At 31.1% G+C, this 24,870-nt stretch overlaps 1 protein-coding gene across 5 annotated transcripts in view; it reads right to left on the reverse strand.

Annotated features, from left to right (window-relative positions):
* LOC145252478 (caskin-2-like) overlaps positions 1-24,870 on the reverse strand; it is a 969,745-nt gene that overhangs the window by 326,245 nt on the left and 618,630 nt on the right. The window lies entirely within an intron of this gene.

Here is a 24,870-nt window from a genome sequence, read left to right on the forward strand (position 1 = left end):
GGAATATTTTTCAGTTACACCGGCAAAGGCAGATAATTCTCAGCAAATAAGGAAGATTCAATTCTCAGCAAATCATTTCTTCTTAAAATAAAAACAGAAATATTGCCATCTGGAGATATAGCTTAGTGGTAGAGTGTTCAATTACAGATCGAATGATCCCCTTGTTCAAGCCCGGGTGTACTTCATTTTATTTTCATTTTTTTTCTTAATAATGAGTTCAATTTACGATAAAAGAAGAGATACCATTTAAAATCGCCACAAATAATTTCTTCATTTGCATATTTTTCAAAGGTATTTATCGTCAAGCCTAAATATCAGCTGACGTGATATTGTAAACAAGCACAGACAGAATTTGATGAACGACATTATCATTATTATTATTTTTTTTTTTTTTCAAATTAGTTTGCAATTATTTTTGGCAAATTATTCCTCGCAATATAGAATATTCAATAAAGGATTGATTCTATAATATATATGCAATCTGCATAAATTTAAATATATTTAAGCGTAGTGTGTGACTGGGCAATGCTGGGCATCCAGTTAGTCTAAATATGGAGGGAGAAAATGCCAGAAATTCCTGGATCCATTTTTTTTTTTATTATTATTAATCCGTGCTAAAATTTAGTGCTGCCTAATTTTAAATCACCAAACGATATCATAATTTGTTTTTACTTTCCATATCCTGTTAAAAAAAATAATTTATTATTATTTTACTTGTTAGATTATCAATAACACGGGAACACAATAATAAATAAAACTTGGCAACTCAAAAGCAAAGTTTAATTTGTCAGTTTTGGTGCTATTTGAGTTTGAAAATTAGCCAAGATAACATGTATATGTGTGTCTGTTAAAGATAAAATAAAGTGTATTGAATTAGATCGTATATATTTATAATAGATAAATATAAATTTTCAAATGTAGGTCAGTCTCTGGGAATGTCACTTAAACAGAAATGCTTCGAATAAATACACAAATGAGTTTTTATAGAGCAATTTCAGTTACCTAACAGGTTTGTAGAGATTACGGGTGGCCATTTTATATCGACCGCTGATTTAATATTTTTAAAGTGCCTCATCAAAAAAATTTTATAGGAAAGTAAATCATTGACCTTATTACTTAACGTTTAATTGTTCGGAGTTTCTTTGCGTTCATTTTCAATCTCTTTTCGTTTTTATGATCGACTTTTTTTATTATTCAATTGCTGTAATTAAAACTGCCATTTTTTTTTTTTAGAACAATTTTACACAAGTAGATTCTCAACTTGTTTCAAACCTACAATTTTTTAAAATCATTGTAAACTAGACAACCCACTTACAACTATCTCTCATATATTAGTGTTGGGACGAGTGATCGGAATCGGGAAAATCGATGCTTTTTAGGGTATCGGAATCAGTATTAGAATCGGAAAAATTTGAGCCTATTTTCCGATGCCAAAACCGATTCCTTATATTATCATTTCTGTGTTTGATCTTGGTTTAAGAAACATCTTTCACTGCTTGTAGTAATAATAAAATAATAAATATTTATTGATTTAAACTTCCATTAAAACTAAAATCTCTAGACCACCCTCTCACAAATGTGTTTTTACGTTTGAAAAAATATAAGCACATTTAAGATGATTTTTTTACGGTAATCGGGACAAAATTACACTTTTATAGTTAAATATTGATAGATTTCTAAAGAATCGGAATCAGTAATTGTATCGGAATCTGGAATTTAGTACAGAATCGGTAATAATATTGGAATCGTCCCATCACTAATATATATATATATATATATATATATATATATATATTCAAGGTGGAAAGATAAAATTGCCGCCCTAGAAAAAACATGATTCCATTTCCGTCTGATGAAAACCGGTTTTATTTTTGTTTTTTGCAGACCATCTACTAGTTGGTCAGTTTCTTACAAATCCCAAGAGCGATAGGAACCTTCTATCATGTCTGAAAATGACACAATGTTCAATGAGCGAGATCAGAGATGCGCCGCTGTACAACTCATAATCTCTACTGATCCAAGTTATGACAACAGGACCATTGCCAGCACCCTTAAAATGCATCGCTGGATTGCCACGAAGAAGAGGGATGCGCCCAGTGTGATGAAAACAACGTTTCCGGCCAAGTGTATGGTCTTTGGTGTTTTCAAGAGGACCACATCATGCCACCTCACATCTTCAAAGAAAACCGGTTTTTATCAAACAGAAATGGAATCTTGTTGTCTTTTTTTTGGGGTGATAATGTTATCGTTCCATCCTGTATCATAAATAAGGGCAGAAATAAAATTTTAAAAAGACGTGGAAAAAAAAACTCTTTAGACCATGGCATTTCGTAGCCAACAGGAGTACACACAGAAAGTGAGGGTGGGGGTGAAATTTTTCTGTTTAATGCAAACAAAATATAACAATTACGGTAAAAAAAAAACGGCACTTAAATACTAATGGTGTAAAAAAAAAAAACACGGTGAGGTCTTTCGACATGGGAACACTCAAAAAATAATTCTTGGGTAATGTCATATTCAAGCGTAAAATTATCTAGGGAGATTTATGAAGTTAGACCTAAACAGCATTAAAGGTGACATATCAAAATTTGATTCTGACTGGCCAATTTTCATTTGCTTAATTGTTAGTTTCTTTTAATTAATTAGTTACAGGAGTGAATACTTTCCCTTGAAACGCATTTATTGAACGCCAATGTTTGTTTTGATAACCAGTGAAAAAACAAATAATATTGTTCAAATTGAAACACGACAAAATAAACAATGTTTCAATAAAAAAATAATAAAAAAACAATTACCAACATTTTGTGTTTATGGGTTCATTTAGTTGGCTCCATATTTTTATCAGGGGGGGGGTCTAACACGCGTTTACTTCATGAGTAATGCCATATCAAGCTTAAAATTATCTAGGGAGATTTATGAAGTTAGACCTAAAGAGCATTAAATGGTTGGTTGTTTTTGTTTTACGGCATATTAACCTTTTTCAGGTTATTTAATGCCGAATCTAGTTATTTTGAGGAACGATTTTTAATGGAGTATATTTGTTGTTTTCAAGTCGGATTCTATTCAACCCATAGTTGGGACCCTAATAGGTACTACCACTCCGGGTCAGAGTGGACCTAGGAGCAATGGCAATTAAAGGGTGGCTCCTCACTCCCCAAGGCTCGCAAGGTGGGGCCTCACCATCGGATATAGTTTTAGGTCATATCCAGGACCTAAAGAGCATTAAAGGTGACATATTAAAATTTGATTTGGCCAATTTTTATTTGTTTAATTGTTAGTTTCTTTTAATTAATTAGCCCCGTTTCGACAAATGATGGAATGGAAACATTTCTCAATTATGACAAAAAAACAAAAACAAAAAATAAATTTCTCAATTATGACAAAAAAACAAAAACAAAAAAAAAAATGAAAACCAACAAGGGAAATAACTCATTTTTTTATCATAGAATATAAAAAAAAGTTTATTCCTTACATCTAAAGGTTTTCCCTTACTGTCTTTCACACATTCTGTCTCCATGACTTTCTATTTTATGGTATTCTACTCAACTAATTACAAGATCATTATGATTTTTGAAATATATACTAGACAACACGATGTATAACGTGGACACGTTATTTTTTTTGTAAACTTTACCATTTAAGGGATATGCCACCCTAAATTCGCCCCCCCCCCAAAAAAAAAATATAAAGCAAGTTAAATAGACAAGTTGACTAATGAAAAAAATTGCTCAACATCAAATTTGGAGTTATATTAAATAATGTGAGTCAACCTAAATTCGAATCCTCCCTTTACTTAAAATAAGCAAGAGACAAAAAAATTGATCAGTGAAAAAAATTGCTCAACATTAAAATTATCTCTTCTCTTCTTCTCTTCTCTATATAAATAAAATGAACTCATTTTTTTCTATCTATCTATCTTCTTTCTATTCTATATAAATAAAATGAACGCATTTTTTCCCCTCCGAGTTTTACCTTAATAGGATTGCAAATCTAGAGATTTCATGCAGATTTACTGTACACAAACTGCATTGAGCTATCTGAGGTGCTTTTATAGGCATATTACCTATCCACTACCTCGCTGATCGGAGCTTCCTATATTTTATCTGATGAGGGTTCACTGCCAAAATCGGTTACGATCAATGGAAGTAGTAAATTCTTCTCTCTCTAATAAATTCATACTTCCCCCGCCACCCATTTACACCGGCCGTGACCGTTCACAGGAGGCAATTACGGACGAACACAGGGTTTAGGTTTCTATAAAAACTGGACTGCAATTTAGGTGAAACGACCCACGCTTACTTTTACGTTGGTTCAAAATAAAAACAAAAACCATAACAAAAAACTTTACATTTTCTTTGTTTAAAATAAAATTTATATTGCTTCAATTCCGTTTTATTTTGCGTTCTACGCCATTTATAACATCGTTTATTTTTATTTATATTTATTTATTATTATTATTTTTTTTTTTACTTTCCTCTGCTTCTGTTTCCACGATCTTTCCATTTTCTTTTGTTATTTCTTCTTTCTTTCCGTTTTTCCTCTTTTGGCAAGTTTAACATCGTTTCTTTCTTTGTAAAACAGCCGGATCTTTTGGCACTAATAAAAAAAAAAAAAATTTACAACGAATCTTTCCTTCTTCCGTTTCCTTACTCTTTGTTTGCTATCTTTCCAATCTCTTCTTTTTTTTTTCCATTCTTCTCCCTTTTTCTTCTTCTTCTTTTGGGGTTGGAAACGTCCGTCTCGTGTTCATATATAACAAAATATTTCTTTGCTAGATTTCGGGGTGCTAAAACCGCGATAATGGGGATTCTCCCATTACCCCAAATCGAGCCACAGCAAAGCGTGCCAGGGTACAGCTAGTATTAAATACATTTTGAAAAAGATCAGTTTCTTTGCATGATCAACAACATACGGCATAATCACGTTGACACATCGATTCTCGTCAGATCACCGAAGTTAAGCAACATTGAGCCTGGTCATTATTAAAATGGGTGACCAATTTGGGAATTCCACTCACTGTATCTAGGAGGATGCCGACACCTCTATTCAAGAGTTGCAAAAACCTAACGTCGTCATCTCCTTAACGGGGATATACATGCGACTGGGGACTGCTTGTATATATATATATATATATATATATATATATGTGTGTGTGTGTGTGTATATATATACATGTATATATATATATATATACAAGCAAAAGTACCTGGCATTGACTGGGTTCGAAAACAGCCTACAGAAAATGGACTCTGATTTATGGAAGTATGATAGGTTATGAAAAGGAAGGGTTGTAAAGAGATAGCTTCGAATTTGGGTGTATCAAAATAAAAGCAAAATATGATGAAAGTAAAAATAAAATAGATAAACCCCATAATTTATTATACCATACCTGTTAACACTGAAACACTTATCACAATATTCTGTGGATCTATATTAAAAAAACCTTGTTAAACTTTGTGACATATTTCCATTCTATGGAGGTCAGGTGCGAACGAACACCCCATAAATTTATTATACCATATTTCTTCAAACTGAAACATAATTATCAAAGTATACTTACGAAGATAAATATGAAAAGTCTTTATTAAAGTTTGTGCCTATTTCCATTCCATGGAGGCCAGGCGCGAACGCAGACACCCCACAATTTTATTATACCATCCCTATTTAAGTTAAAACATACTTATCAAAGTATTATTATGTACATCTATATCAAAAATACTTGTAAACGTTTTTTTTTTTTAATTGTTAAATTTTTTATTTCCATGCTTTGTGGGCCAGGCGCATATGTAGACCCCACAATTTTAATGAATCATCATTATGCCAGATCAAACATCCCCATTCCTGTGTCTCGATACATCTTCTATAATTATGTGATCAATTTTCTATAATAGTCAACCATATAGGAGCCTATTCGTGACCAGACACACACACACACATTATATATATATATGAATATACATGCACATATATATATTTGAATATACATGCACACACACATATATATATATATATGAATATACATGCACACACACATATATATATATATATATGAATATACATGCACACATATATATATATATATATATATATATATATATATATATATATATGAATATACATGCACACACATTATATATATATATATATGAATATACATGCACACACATTATATATATATATATATGAATATACATGCACACACATATATATATATATATATATATATATATATATATATATGAATATACATGCACACATATATATATATATATGAATATACATGCACACATATATATATATATATATATATGAATATACATGCACACATATATATATATATATATATATATGAATATACATGCACACATATATATATATATATATATATATGAATATACATGCACATATATATATATATGAATATACATGCATATACATATATATATATATATGAATATACATGCATATACATATATATATATATGAATATACATGCATATACATATATATATGAATATACATGCATATACATATATATATGAATATACATGCATATACATATATATATGAATATACATGCATATACATATATATATGAATATACATGCATATACATATATATATGAATATACATGCATATACATATATATATGAATATACATGCATATACATATATATATGAATATACATGCATATACATATATATATGAATATACATGCATATACATATATATATGAATATACATGCATATATATATATGAATATACATGCATATACATATATATGAATATACATGCATATACATATATATATGAATATACATGCATATATATATATATGAATATACATGCATATATATATATATGAATATACATGCATATATATATATATGAATATACATGCATATATATATATATGAATATACATGCATATATATATATATGAATATACATGCATATATATATATATATGAATATACATGCACATATATATATATATATATATATATATATATATATATATATGAATATACATGCACAAATATATATATATGAATATACATGCATATATATATATATACATGCATATATATATATATATATACATGCATATATATATATATATACATGCATATATATATATACATGCATATATATATATACATGCATATATATATATATACATGCATATATATATATACATGCATATATATATATACATGCATATATATATATATACATGCATATATATATATACATGCATATATATATATATACATGCATATATATATATACATGCATATATATATATACATGCATATATATATATATACATGCATATATATATACATATACATGCATATATATATACATGCATATATATATATATATATATACATGCATATATATATATATATATATACATGCATATATATATACATATACATGCATATATATATACATGCATATATATATATATATATATACATGCATATATATATATATATATATACATGCATATATATATACATATACATGCATATATATATACATGCATATATATATATATATATATATACATGCATATATATATATATATATATACATGCATATATATATATATATATATATATACATGCATATATATATATATATATGCATATATATATATATATATATATATACATGCATATATATATATATATATATATACATGCATATATATATATATATATACATGCATATATATATATATATATATACATGCATATATATATATATATACATGCATATATATATATATATACATGCATATATATATATATATATATACATGCATATATATATATATATATATACATGCATATATATATATATATACATGCATATATATATATATACATGCATATATATATATATATACATGCATATATATATATATATATATATATATATACATACATATATATATATACATGCATATATATATATATACATGCATATATATATATATACATGCATATATATATATATACATGCATATATATATACATGCATATATATATATATATATATACATGCATATATATATACATGCATATATATATATATATATATATACATGCATATATATATACATGCATATATATATATATATATATACATGCATATATATATACATGCATATATATATATATATATACATGCATATATATATACATGCATATATATATATATATATATACATGCATATATATATACATGCATATATATACATATATATATATACATGCATATATATATATATATATACATGCATATATATATATATATATACATGCATATATATATACATGCATATATATATACATGCATATATATATATATACATGCATATATATATATATACATGCATATATATATACATGCATATATATATACATGCATATATATATATATATACATGCATATATATATACATGCATATATATATACATATATATATATACATGCATATATATATATATATATATACATGCATATATATATACATTCATATATATATACATGCATATATATATATATATATATACATGCATATATATATACATTCATATATATATACATGCATATATATATACATGCATATATATATATATACATGCATATATATATATATATACATGCATATATATATATATATATACATGCATATATATATATATATACATGCATATATATATATATATATATATATACATGCATATATATATATATATACATGCATATATATATACATGCATATATATATATATATACATGCATATATATATATATATACATGCATATATATATATATATACATGCATATATATATATATACATGCATATATATATATACATGCATATATATATACATGCATATATATATATACATGCATATATATATATATATGCATATATATATACATGCACATATATATATATACATGCATATATATATATATACATGCATATATATATATATATATACATGCATATATATATATACATGCATATATATATATATACATGCATATATATATACATGCATATATATATACATGCATATATATATACATGCATATATATATATATACATGCATATATATATATACATGCATATATATATACATGCATATATATATATACATGCATATATATATATATACATGCATATATATATATATACATGCATATATATATATATACATGCATATATATATATATACATGCATATATATATACATGCATATATATATAAATACATGCATATATATATATATACATGCATATATATATATATACATGCATATATATATATACATGCATATATATATATATACATGCATATATATATATATATACATGCATATATATATATATACATGCATATATATATATATATACATGCATATATATATATATATATACATGCATATATATATATATATACATGCATATATATATATATATACATGCATATATATATATATATACATGCATATATATATATATACATGCATATATATATATATACATGCATATATATATATATATACATGCATATATATATATATACATGCATATATATATATATATACATGCATATATATATATATATATACATGCATATATATATATATATACATGCATATATATATATATATATACATGCATATATATATATATATATACATGCATATATATATACATGCATATATATATATACATGCATATATATATATATACATGCATATATATATACATGCATATATATATATATATACATGCATATATATATATATACATGCATATATATATATATACATGCATATATATATATATACATGCATATATATATATATACATGCATATATATATATATACATGCATATATATATACATGCATACATATATATATATATATACATGCATATATATATACATGCATATATATATACATGCATATATATATACATGCATACATATATATATATATATATGAATATACATGCACACATGTATATATACACACACATACATATATATGCACACATATATACACATGCATATACACACACATATATATGCACACATATATACACATGCATATACACACAGATATACACACACACACATATATATATATATATACATGTAAACGCGCACACACACACACACATACGCGTGTGTATGTATGTGTGCACGCATGTTATGTGTGTGTATGTGGGAGAGGGGGTTTGAATGCCTAGAAACAAAAAAATCAATTGAAATGTAATAAATTCACGAAATTTGTTGTACCTGAAGCGACAGAGAAGACATTGAAAAAAAAAAAAAAAGTGGGGGGACAACCCGAGGCTCAAATGAATGTTAAAGAAAAAAATGGCGGCCCCTTCTCCTTTCTCCCCACGTCGATTGGAAACAGAGAAGAAAAAAGATTGGTTAATGGAGGAATTTGATGGCACAATAGTCGCGGCTGAGCGAACAGGTCAATACTTGGCACGGATCATATGTCTGCTTTGCTCAACTTTAATTGAAACAACGTGATTAAGAAAATACTTTTCGATTGAAATAAAATAACATAGCTAAAATATGACGCAATCTCTTTCCATAAAATTGTAATCAACACTTATTATCGAAATTATTTTTCAGCAGGAAATTTTTTTTGTTTACCTATACATTTGTTTTTAAAAAAATCAATAGTTAATATTTAAAAGATGTTAAGGTGTTTGTAAAGATAACGTCAACAAATCGATTTTTTTTAAATATATGATTTTAAGCAAAAACAACAATACTTATTTATTTAAAAAAAAAAATAGTAATATATCCAAAAATTACGAAAAGTCATGGAGTAGAACAATTGCTATTGTGTTTTTAATTTAAAAAAATCTATCACTGTCGGTTGAAACAAAACGTCGCCATTAAAGTAGCGAAAAGGGAGATAAGTATTCCCCCTGCATTCACAATCTTAAAGGTGTTCGCATTTCTCCCAATTTTTCTGTAAAACTTACTTTTAACTATAAATAATTTTCTACTCAATGAATTTTCACAATTTTTGGATATATTACTATTTTCGACATGACAAGTAAGTAAGTATTGTTGTTTTGGCTTAAAACAACATATATATATTTTTTAAATCGATCTGTCGATTCTATCTTAACAAGCACCGAAGTTTTAAACCAATTTATTTCATTATAAATAGTGAATACAGTTAAATAATCAGCAGTAGCAATTTTTAACGAAACACAGGATGTAACAATAAAATTGTCCTCCTAGAAAAGACGACATAATTCCATTTCTGTTTAATGAAAACAGGTTTTCTTTTTTTGTTGCAGACCATCTACTAGTTAGCCAATTGTGTATAAATCCGAAGAGCGATAGGAGCCGTCTATCATGTCTGAAAGTGACACAATGTTCAACGCGTGAGATCGGAGATGTGCCACCGTACAACTCATGCTCTCTACTGATCCAAGTTATGACAACAGGATGATTGCCAGCATCCTCAAAATGCATTGCGAAGAGGGGCGTACCAGAGTGATGAAAACAAAGTTTCCGGCCACAATTATGGTCTTTGGTGCAGTTTCAAGTGAAGAAGGCCACATCATGACACCTCACATCTACGAAGTCGGCTTGAAAATCAACACCAAAGTGTACCTGGATGTACTGAAGAGTGTGATAATCCTCTGGGGCAATCAGGTGGCTGCTGGCAGACCTTGGGTGTGGCAGCAGGACTCTGCGTTGGCCCACAAGTCCAAAGAGACCCAGGCTTGGCTTTAGAGAGTGCGACGACTTTCTTCCCTTCTTTCACTTGCTCCCTTCCCCCTCCCTGAACCCGCTGGATTACTTCGCTTGGTCATACGTCGAGAACATCACCAACATGACCTCCCACAACACCAAAGCCAGCCTGATCACCGTATCCGCTGAGCACCCGCCGGTGCTTATGGAAAAGGTATGCTACCAGTTCCAGACCCTATAGAGACAGTGATTGAGGCTCAAGGCGGCTACATTGAATAGATGTCAGCTCTACTACATAATAAAGTTACCTGCATTTATTTTTTTAAATAAAAGTTTTAAAATAAAGCTGTAGTTTTGTTTTCTTTAAGGTGACAATTTTATCGTTCCACCCTCTAACATAACCGGAGTGGAACTGAATAAAGGTCGAATATATAGCTTCTGTATTTGCGGCCTTTACTCGATTCCACTCTGGTTTTGTACTTCTTTTTTGTTTTTGTTCCCCCCCCCCCAACCCAAACAATGTATATTACTACTTAGACGTAAAGGGTGAGCTACTATTTGGGAGCAGGTCTTCAGTGAACTGTGGGAAGTTCTACTGTCCATTTGGTTGGATATTTAGAGGTGGTAAAGCAGACAAGAAAGCCATCTATAATATAAATCTCACCTGTCTGTTTAAATGTATGTATGCATGTATGTTTCTATGTCTGCCTAAAACTTTCAACAGAGGTGACGGATTTTCATTAGATCAGTATCGTTTTGAAGCTCGACCCTTCGGACGACAAATATTGAAAAATTGGTTAAAAACATTAATTCCTTCACCCTCAATTGGGCACTTTTATGCAAGGAAAGGGTCGCTTTTTTCACCAATATTTTTGAAAGTCATCGCCTCTTTTCGATTGACTAGCCTTAATTTAAACCTTCGCTACTTCCGGTTTGGTGATGAGAACAACAGCAAAGCCATCATGTTTTTTTTTTTTTTTCACGTTCTCCTTCGAGGTACGGGTTCGAGCCTGCCTACTACCACTTTTTACTTTTCTTTTTTTTTTTTTGCTCAACACACCTCCAAACACCTCGGGCAATGCCGGACACCCAGGCTAGTCCTTAATATGAGGAAAGAGGTGGAGGCCTCCACTTTATCTGAGAGGAAGATAGTCCATAATCGAAAGGGACCATATCTTGCTGGTTATCGTCGTCCCGTCTGTGGAGCAGAAACCGGGAGTAAAAAAAAGAACCGACAATCTTACCTACAACCCAAAACACAAACCGAAGTAATACGTAATTGAAATAGGAATTAATCAAAGTCAGAAAACGCACATACATTATTAACAAACAATATGCATGCAAAAATTTACCAATTTTTAGATGAGGTATGCGGTGCCGTTGAGGGTTGTAAACCCAAAGTTCAATATAAATTAAGAAAAAAAAAAAAAAAAATGATGAAAAATATTTATGTACATACTTGTCACAGCAAAATTGTCATATTCCAAAAATCACGTAAATTAATCAAATAGTTATTTTAATTAATAGAAAATCGTTATTTTTTTATGATTCTTTAGCGATTTTAATAGTAAATCGTAGCCATTACATGGCTGATTTTCAGGTTGGTAGTTAGAATTGAGTTGTCTATTTATTTAAGATGGCGGATAAAGACAACGCCTAGCTTCTTCATACAATTTAACTTAGCTTAAAAAAAAACTACTTGATTCATATACGTGATATTTGGAATATGACATGTTCGTTTCTGCATTTGTGTTTTTTTATTAGGTTGAACTCTGGACTTGCACCCTTTGAGTTAATACTTATATCCTCTAAATTGTTTCTGAGCTGACAGTAGTGTTTAGACAACACATACAAGGCCATATTTCGCGAGTCAGTCGGTCTCTCTTATTTAAACTTCTATATAAAAAATGGAAAACTCTTATTTAAACTTCTATATAAAAAATTGAAAACTCTTATTTAAACTTCTATATAAAAAATGGAAAACTCTTATTTAAACTTCTATATAAAAAATGGAAAACTCTTATTTAAACTTCTATATAAAAAATGGAAAACTCTTATTTAAACTTCTATATAAAAAATTGAAAACTCTTATTTAAACTTCTATATAAAAAATTGAAAACTCTTATTTAAACTTCTATATAAAAAATTGAAAACTCTTATTTAAACTTCTATATAAAAAATTGAAAACTCTTATTTAAACTTCTATATAAAAAATTGAAAACTCTTATTTAAACTTCTATATAAAAAATTGAAAACTCTTATTTAAACTTCTATATAAAAAATTGAAAACTCTTATTTAAACTTCTATATAAAAAATTGAAAACTCTTATTTAAACTTCTATATAAAAAATTGAAAACTCTTATTTAAACTTCTATATAAAAAATTGAAAACTGATAAAAATAATATAAAACTCAGGGTTTTATCTTTCTTGTAAAAATCCAATTTAGTTCATAAATATTGAATTTTAATAAAACTTAGTTTTAAAAAAAAAGAACTTGATTTTTCTCGGTGTTTTGACCGTGTCTATATTTAATTGGTTGTTAGATTCTCTTCCACTGCAAGAACTTAGACACCAAGGTCGGAAAGTGGGGTTGAGAAGTCAGTGCCCTGAGGAGAGGCACTATGACCTGCAGAAAGTGCAGGGGCAGCCTCCTCGGAGTTCCCCGAGGAAGGCGCCTCAGGCAATTAGCAATAAACTAATCCCTTCTCAAAAAGAGAAGGCAAAGTCTGGGAGGGTGGACCACCTAGAACTGCACAGAACTAAAATCCCACCACAAAATCACCAGGGACCTGATCATTACAGGAATGCTCTAATCTCTGTTAATTTTGGGGGCCCAGGATAAAAATCCTTTATGTTTAATTATTTATTAAAAAAATAAAAATAAATATAACATAAAAATTTGGATAGCACAAAGAATACATAACCGTAATTAAATCCTTAAATAAGAGAAGAATCCAAGTTGTCCTCGACGGTCGTACATCTAAACAATATGATATAAATACGGGAGTACTTCAGGGGTCTATCCTTGGACTTTTATTATTCTTAATAATCATAAATGACCTGCTTTATAAAATTGTCTCCGAGATGGGCATATTTGCTAATGACACCACGTTCTATAAAAGGCATGAGGCAAAAACAAATGAACACATATCTAAGGAAATGGCAGAAACACTAGAGGAAGACCTCCAATCTATGGTGGAATGGGGACAAAAATGAATGGTCACATTCAATGCTGCCAAGACTAAGCTTGTATCCTTCAATAATTACAAGAAACCTTCTCAACCACCAACAGCAATGGCTAAAAACACATTACCCGAAAGTACTTCCTTTAAACTCCTCGACCTAACGCTCACAGGAAAAATGAGTTGGAACAGATACATTGAGAGCATTGCCAAGGCTGCTGTGAAGAAGATGGGCTCTCTCTACCAAGCTAGAAAACTACTTACGCCTGAAAGTATCCTGTATCTCTATAAAGCCACCATTCGCCCATGTATGGAGTACTGTTGTCACACTTGGTCTAGTGCATCTGCTACTAGTCTCTTGCTCCTTGACAGGGTTCAAAAGAAAGTCGCCAACCTGATAGGTTCTAAATTGTCATCAAAGCTTCAGCCTCTGTCCCATCGACGAACTGCTGCGTCCCTTTGCCTGTTCTACAAGTATTTTAATGGTGGATGCTCTGACGAACAACAAGCACTTGTACCCCCCTCGACGTAAATACCCCTGACAAGCAGCTAAATCCCACCCCTACACAGAGATTCCTAGGTGTAAGAAAGCCTTCTACTCCAATATTTTCTTCCCCAGAACGGCTAGACTTTGGAACTCCCTTCAGGGATTCTGGTTTCCCAACTATACTGACATGCAGAAGTTCAAGAGTAAAATGCAGAATCTGTTTTGATGCTGCACTTCGTTTCTTTTCTGTCCTTGCTTGGTGAGAGATCCTTCTAGACGGAGGTAATTTTGATTTTGTCTCAACCAAAAGTGTCTTTTTTATGGGAGCTGGATTTTCCCTATGTTTAAAAAACAAAACAAAAATGACCGTATTTCTAAATTTGTCCTCGTGGGGAAGCAAGTAAACAGGGACATGAAATCAGTTTAACGTCAGGTGGAGTTGGGGGAGCCAGTTCCCTCAAATGGGTAGCACTCTGAAAGTTTAAAAATAGACGAGGACATCTCTAGGCATTCTCCGTTAAGCGTGTTTCAGACAACCGGCAATATACCCTTTCCTCAAGGATAAGGTAATCTGGGGAAATAGCTTCATTTGATCGAACAACAGAATTCCGATTCAAGAGTAAGGCTCTCAGCAATCCAGATCCTTTATTCAATTAACACTGGAATAAATGTATATGCGGGGAAAAGGTAGGTCTCAAAGAGAAAGAATGTGTTCGGCTTAGATTATGCTTTGAAGTTTGACATTTTTTTTCTTATCAGTTTGTTCAATCTGGAGATGGAGCATTCCACCGGATGCCAAACATTCATCAGCGAATTCGGGTATTCCAACAGAGAGATCTTTTTAGGATTCTAAGCGTTCCTTTAAGTGTGATTGTCTGAATCTCTTTTGCACTTGGTTCACCTGGTATATTTCCCAGATAGTTTTTGAAATCTTTTCATGAGTCCAGTTGTTCCTATAGTTACTGGAATGATAAAGATTAGTAGGTTTGAAGTCAGTTATATAGAGCGAGGGCCGGCAGAGAAAAAGAAGGGGCTAAGAGAAAATGGATTAGAAATAGAAAGGGATAAAGAGAAGAGGTTAGAGAGAGAGAGAAAGAGAGATAGAGAAAATAGGTTAGAAATAGAAGGGATTGGTGAGAGAGAAAGCGTTAAAGAAAGAAAGAGGGAAAGAGAAAGGGCTACAAAAAGAGAGAGAAAGAAGGGTCTCTAGAGAGAGGGAGAAAGTCGAAAGAAATATAGAAAAGGGTCTTTAGAGAGAAGGGCAAGGGCCTCTAGACAGAAGGAACGCAAAAGAGACAAAGCTAGAAAGAGAAAAACTAGGTTAGAGAGAGAGAGAGAGAGAGAGAGAGAGAGAGAGAGAGAAAGAGACAGACAGACAGACAGACAGAGAGGGGGAGGGAGAGAGATACGTGTGCGTCCTCACACGCATACGGCGAGAGTTAATTAAATAAGGCAAGAAAGAAAAAGGTGCAATAGTTCACGCACTGACCCAATTCACAACCGGCAAGACACGATCGTCTCACACGCCTTAACCCAGTTATAGAAACAAGTAAACACAACAATTCGTTCGCTTCCTCAAAAAAAAAAAAAAAAAAAAAATCCACATTTTTTTTCTTATTACTCCATGATTAATCTAAAATCACATCAAATAATGGAACCTGCACCCCCCACCCACCTCCCCGAACTCACCTTTACTGGCTTTCTTTAGAAAAAAAATTATGTAGAGTTTTTGATATATTTACATTTGGAATGTTCTAAATATATACATGCATACATAATAAAATACCTATATTAAAAACAATATTTTAGTAGTCATTTACTTAAAGATAATAAAGATATTAAACGTGTTTATTATCATTGATCGATTTTAACATTAATAAATTATCGATTTCTTTTTAAAATCAATAATTTTAATATTGTATATCGTTTTGCGTACATCTCTTTCATTTTATGCTTGATTTTTTATACATACATGTGTGTGTGTGTGTGTGTGTGTGTTCTTAACAGAAGAGCGAAACAAAATAGGTTGAGAATGTATTTATTTACTGGAAAAATTTAAAATCAATAATCGAACGTAAAAAATAAATATCTTTACAATAATCTATAAACTTATCTCGGTATTAATGTTTTTTTTTTTTTTTTGTGACCACATTATTATTATTATTATTATTATTATTATTATTATTATTATTATTATTATTATTTCTTCAGAAAATCCCTTAATAGTAAATAAAATGATGATAAAATGTCTAAGTTACGTAGAAGCGAGAAATGCATGTACACAGATGTATCTGTGTACATGCATTTCTCGCTTCTACGTAACTTAGACATTTTATCATCATTTTATTTACTATTAAGGGATTTTCTGAAGAAATAATAATAATAATAATAATAATAATAATAATAATAATAATAATAATAATAATAATAATAATAATAATTGCAATATTATAGGTGTAAGAATAAATAAATAAATAAGGGGGGGGGGGGGTAAAGACTCCCGGGCAATGCCGGTATAGGTCCAACTGTTAATTAAGAAAATAAATTTAGGAATTAAAAAAAATACAATTTTAAATATGAGTCGAGCTAAAAAAATGTATATCACCAATCGCCAACAATATTTCAATCGCGTTCACTTTATAATGTGACAATATAAACTTTGGGATTAGAGGATCGGAATAAATGCCAAAGGGTTGCAACATGAATAACGGAGGTAAATTTCAAAACAAGTGAAAATGGGTTAATATTATTTTTTAAGGCGAAGAATAAGGTGAGGCCAAGTATGAAACAAACCACTAAAGCAGGTGCTCGTCGTCTGAAGTGGTTTCGGCTTGAGTTAAAAGTGCCCGTTTGCCTTGAAAACAGCGAAACCCATTTATTCGATTTTTAGTTATTTGAAAATGAGAAATTTTAACATTGTTGGTTTTGTTTTTAGGATATACTTACCTATATATACAAATGATATATATATATATATATATATATATCTGTGTAAGACTTGTAAAATCCGCGAGGAAAGGATGTTGTTTTGTTTTCTTAAATTAAAAAAAAAGTAAACCGTGACCCAAACAAGAGTCCACCAATAAATACGCATGCAAGCAAACAGGGTTTTTTTTTTTTTTTGGAGGGGGAATAAGGAGAAAACGAGAGTGAGAGAGAAAGAAAGGGAGAAAGAGAAGGAGAAAAAATGAGAGAGAGAGAGAGAGAGAGAGAGAGTGTAAAAGAAAGAGAGGAAAGAGAAATATACAGAATAAAAATAGAGAGAGACAAAAAGAGAGAGGGAGAAGAAAGAGAGAGAGAAAAGAGAAAAAAAGGGGAAGAAGGAGAATAGGGAGTGAAATAAAGAGAAAAAAATAAAAAGAGAAGGAAAGAGAAAGGGAAGGAGAGAGAATACAGAAAAAACAGAAAAAAAGAGAGAAAGAGGAAGAAAAAGAAGGACGAAAGAGAGAAAGAGGGAGAAAGAGGAAGAAAGGGAGAAAGAGGAAGAAAGGGAGAAAGAAGAAGAAAAAGAGGAAGAAAGGGAGAAAGAGGAAGAAAAAGAGGAAAAAAGAGAGAAAGAGGAAGAAAAAGAGGAAGAAAGAGAGAAAGAAGAAAAAAGAGATAAAGAGGAAGAAAAAGAAGAAAGGGAGAAAGAGGAAGAAAGAGAAAGAGAGAGAAAGAGGAAGAAAGAGAAAGAGGAAGAAAGAGGAAGAGGAAGAAAGAGGAAGAGAGAAAAAGAGGAAAAAAAAGAAAGAGGAAGAAAGGGAGAAAGAGGAAGAAAGGGAGAAAGAGGAAGAAAGGGAGAAAGAGGAAGAAAGACGAAGAAAGAATGAGGAAGTGAAATAGAAAGAGAAAGTAATAAAAAAAGGAAATAGGGAAAGATAGAGAAAGAAAAAGAGAAAGGAAAAAAGAGGAAAAGGAAAGAGAAAAAAGAAAGAAAAGAGAGTGTTAAAACGGGAAAGAATAAAAAAAGAGATAAAGAAATATGGAATGAGAAAAATAGAATGAGAGAAAAGGAGAGAATGAGGGAGTGAAATAGAAAGAGAAAGAAATAAAATAGAAACGGAAATAGAAATGGAAAAGAGAAAAAAGAAAGCAAAAAGAGAAAGAAAGAGAAAAGGAGAGAGAAAGAAAGAGATATATTAAGAAAAAGATAGAAAGAGAAAGGGCGATAGAAAAAGAGATAGGGAGAAACATATAGAACGAGAGAAAGAAATATAAGAAAAAAGTGTGTGTGTGTGTGTGTGTGTGTGTGTGTGTGTGTGTGTGTGTGCGTGCGCGTGGTGGTGGTAGTGGTGGCTGTCAGAATTTTCTAAAAATCCCTATTCCTCACAAATTTCTAAAATAAAAAAAAAAAAGTCACCGTTCTTTTCTAGCTGTAACAACCCGGCGTTGTCCGGGCCAAGACGTATTACAAGGCGCGAAGCTTAGACAAAATAATTCTAAACACAGTCATGTTTACAAATATTTTTTAAATAAAATTTTTTTTTTTTTTTTTAAATTTTAATTTCCTCGTATTTTAGTTTGGATTTCAACAAATATTCGATCAATAGTAAATCGATAAAAACTGATAATTCTATGCATTTTTATCTTTAAATCAAAGTTACGTGTGGCGAGAAACACAAACACACGAGATCGTGTCTAATGCCTTTATTAACACAACATGAACGCCATCAGTAAAATGTCTTCTTTTTTTTTTTTTTTAAATAAGGTTAATCAATATTTGCAAATATTGACGACACCGATCAATCGATTTAGGATAAAACCAAGAAAACAATCGGCGAAAGTGTAAGTTAACTACACTCCCTACCCCAAAATGGCAGCGTCAACACAGACTGGCATCACAACAAATAGTCGTAAAAAGGAGGATGGAAAGACTGAAGAGAGAAAGCACTAACCAGACCTCCACTGGTAGTGTGCGAAGAGGACTGGGATCTTGGGGAGGCTTATTACCACCCAAATTCCAGTGAATACCAATGAGTCATTGACAGCAGCTGTTGCGATAACGCAAAATTATTTGCAAAGGTTATCAAAAGAGGTGGAGAATACTGGAAATGTAGGTAGACTTCTCACCCAGATTCCAGGGAACACTATCGGTTGGTTTCAACGAGTAATCTATGATGAGGTTATCTATGAGAACTAGTGAGTATAAATAGCAATATGAAAATAAATAGATAAATAATAATAATAATAATAATAATAATAATAATAATAATAATAATAATAATAAAAAAGTAATTTGGAATTAGTAAAATCGATTTACTTTGAAATATCAATAAATTTCAAAAATAATTTTCTTTTTCGACTTGAAAATGAAAAAAAATTAAAAATAATAAAAAACAGGACAATTTCATCAAAGGTTTTTTTCTTCCCTATCACCGGAGATAGGTTTTCTTTTTAAGATATTACGTTTGAAAGTGTTCCAGAATTTAAGATAATTTTTCTTTTTATCTGAAAGATTAAAAATAAATAAATAAGCTAAATGTAAAAACTATTGGAACGGTGTGTTTTTTTTTCTTTCTTTTCTTTCTTTACGATTTATCCATTAATTAACACGGGGTCCCGAGTTCAAACCACACCGACTTGATTTTTTTTTTTTTTTTTTTTATATATTTTTTATGAAAGTTTATTATCGATTCTGTTAAAAATCCTATTTTAGTCACAGACAGCGATTTGGCATCAAATATTATGCAAACCCTCGTATCGTTTCTGAAAACCATGTTTTAAGGAAGAAAAAAAAAATCGCTATGAACACGTATTCTATGATTAGTGTCTGAAAAATGTTAAATCAACTTTTAATTTTAGCAAACACAGCGCTTTAATTGAAAAGTAGAACCGGAAATGAAGATTATAGTAATCTTGCTTTTAGACTCCCATCCTTTCATACATGAGAATTGTTCCATAGATTTATCTAATCATTTACATTTTTCAGGAAGAGTCAAAAAGTGAAATCGAATACCTACCATAGCGATGTATCTACAAGCACAATTCCACCGTACCATTACATCTATAGACACAATTCGACTATAGTGTCCGATCTACAAGGATTGTTCTATGGTCGAGTTCGATCTAGGTAGATGGTTCTACCTTAATGTCTGATCTACAAGGATTGTTCTACGATCGAGTTCGATCTAGGTAGATGGTTCTACCTTAGTGTCTGATCTACAAGGATTGTTCTATGGTCGAGTTCGATCTAGGTAGATGGTTCTACCTTAATGTCTGATCTACAAGGATTGTTCAATGGTCGAGTTCGATCTAGATAGATGGTTCTACCTTAGTGTCCGATCTACAAGGATTGTTCTATGGTCGAGTTCGATCTAGGTAGATGGTTCTACCTTAATGTCTGATCTACAAGGATTGTTCTACGGTCGAGTTCGATCTAGGTAGATGGTTCTACCTTAGTGTTTGATCTACACGCAGGGACAAATTTACTGTAGTGTAAAATCTACACGCAAGGACAGATATACCATACAGGGGACGGTTCTGCCACTATAATGCCCGATGTATGGGGGGACGGTTCTAATATAGTATCTGGTGTATAAAAGACGGTTCCACCATAGTGTCCGATGTATGGGGGATGATTCTACCATAGTGTGGAATGTATGGGGCATGGTTGTACTATAGCGCTCAGTTTTACCATAGCATCCAGTGTATGGGGAACAGTTCTACCATACAGGGGACGGTTCTACCACTATAATGCCCGATGTATGGGGGGACGGTTCTAATATAGTATCTGGTGTATAAAAGACGGTTCCACCATAGTGTCCGATGTATGGGGGATGATTCTACCATAGTGTGGAATGTATGGGGCATGGTTGTACTATAGCGCTCAGTTTTACCATAGCATCCAGTGTATGGGGAACAGTTCTACCATACAGGGGACGGTTCTACCACTATAATGCCCGATGTATGGGGGGACGGTTCTAATATAGTATCTGGTGTATAAAAGACGGTTCCACCATAGTGTCCGATGTATGGGGGATGATTCTACCATAGTGTGGAATGTATGGGGCATGGTTGTACTATAGCGCTCAGTTTTACCATAGCATCCAGTGTATGGGGAACAGTTCTACCATAACGTCCGGTGTATGAGGGATGGTTCTATCATAGCGTCCAGTATATGGGAGACGGGTTTACAATAGCGTCTGATGTATAGGGGACAGGTCTACCATAGCGTCCAATGTATGGAGGATGGTTCTACCGTAGTGTGGAATGTAGGAGGGGCGGTTCTACCATAGCGTTCAGCCTACAGGGACGGTTCTACCATAGCTCCCAGCTTACAGAGACAATTCTACCAAAGTGTCTGATGCATGAGTCACGGTTCTACCATAGTGTCCAATTTATGGAAATTTTTAGTTGCTGGAAAATATCATTACTGAATAAATAAAACAATGTTTTTTTTTTTTTTGTTGTTTTTGAGAAGTGTTCGGATTAAGTAGATTTGCTGGTGAATAATGGGGTAGTGTTAGTAGTTGTTTCTTTTGGTGAATGAAAGATACTCCTACTTCCTCTAAGTAGGACTTGTTTGGGAAGGTCAGTTTGGCCAGAATTAGTGTAGATAATTATAAAATCGAATGAAAACAAGCGATTCAAGTACTGTATGGAAGCATGGGTATGGTGGAATTATGCGTGGGACCGGTGTTTATAATCCTATGATGTTTGATTGGAGAGGAGAAAAACAACTACTTTATTAATATAGCAAAAACAGAAGCTGAAGATTTGGTACTTCTACAGAATAGAAACCAAACCAAACAAACTTTTAATGAAGCCGAAGTGAGAGAGGTTTACGTTAATAATGGAGACAGCTTTTAGGCTATTAGGTACATATTTGAATCATGCGTGGTGTCAGTGTTTATAGTCCTATGATGTTTGCCCGAAGAGAGGGGAAAACCACTACTGTGGTATTATGCTGTGATCATTCCACGTCTCTAAATCTAAATGAAAATTCCATGAACAAAGTTTCTTTCTTAGAACTGCCCACCTGTGGAAGTCTATCACTGGCCTGCTTTCCAGCTGACTATAACATGGTCGTCTTTAAGTCCAATGCAAACAAATTCTTGTTGAACCATCCTCTTAAATAATAAAATTCTACCCAATTTCTACCATTAATCATCACTACGCTGTTGTCTCTCTGACCCCTTTACATTCATTGGCCCTTATCCTCGAGTGGCCTTCAAACCTCAAGTGGTGACTCCCTTATAAAAGAAAAAAAAAACAGCTGCTCTGTTATTTTTCCTGTGCTCACATGCCGTATTTCAAAGATCCACAACACTTTGGTGTTGGCACAAATTAGTTGGAATTTTTAATAACTGGTTGGTCAGGTCAGCCACCCAAAATGGGAAAGACGTGTTGTGAACAATCACAAAAATTTACCACAACACAATCATATAACAATACTATACTTTTTTATAATCAGATACTAGTGTTGGGACGATTAATCGGAGTTGGAAATTGGAATCGGAAAAATTTATGCCTATTTTCCGATGCCAAAACGATTCTTTTAATTGTCTTTTTTCTTTTTTTTTTATTTGATTTTATTTACAGTAAAATCTTCCACTTCGGGTAATATTGATAAAATAATAAATATTTATTGATTTTAAATTACCAGTAAAGCTAAAATCGATAGATCATCCCCCACAAATGTATTTTGACGTTTATGAAAATATCTGCATATTTAACATGTGTTTTTACGAAAATCGGGGGAAATAACAACTCTATATTTAAATATTTAGAGATTTAAAAGAATCGGAATCGGTAATTGTATCGGAATTGGAAATTTAGCACGGAATCGGTAATTGTATCGGAATTGGGAAAAATATTGGAATCGTCTCATCACTATCAGATATGCCCCTAGCCAACAGAAAGATTCATATTGGATCCAATAATCCTACATCGAAACAACATGGCATTAATGTGGGTGTGCCCCACAGTTCGATATTTGAATCATTATTATTCTTGATTTTCATAAATGTCATCCCTGATGAAATTGTGTCAGAGATGGGTATTTTTGACAATGACACCATGCTATATTTACAAACGTGGAAAAACGAATGTAGACATATCCAAGGCAATGACTGAATCCATAAAAAAAGGGATTTCCAATCCATAGTGGAATGGCGATAAATGGATGATAACATTTAATGCTACTAAGACAAAACTCCTTTCCTTTAATAATTCTAAGAAACCTTTTCAACCATCGATTGCCATTGCTAATACCACTCTACTTGAGAGTCCCTCATTTAAACTCCGCAGCCTAACATCCATAGATGACACTATGACTAATTGTTGTTAAAGTCTAAATGCTGTTTCAATAATCTCTGTAAAATTATTTTATGGAAATAGATTTTTCTTTTTGTTTTTACTGCTTATTTCACCCCAAACAAGGCACAGTGCCACTAAGTTGTCAGGGGTTACTAATAGGGACCGAGTTTGCTGGGATACT

The sequence above is a fragment of the Euprymna scolopes genome, chromosome 29 (genome assembly GCF_053919585.1).
Source record: "Euprymna scolopes isolate OS-2025 chromosome 29, ASM5391958v1, whole genome shotgun sequence".
Classification (NCBI taxonomy): Eukaryota; Metazoa; Mollusca; class Cephalopoda; order Sepiida; family Sepiolidae; genus Euprymna; species Euprymna scolopes.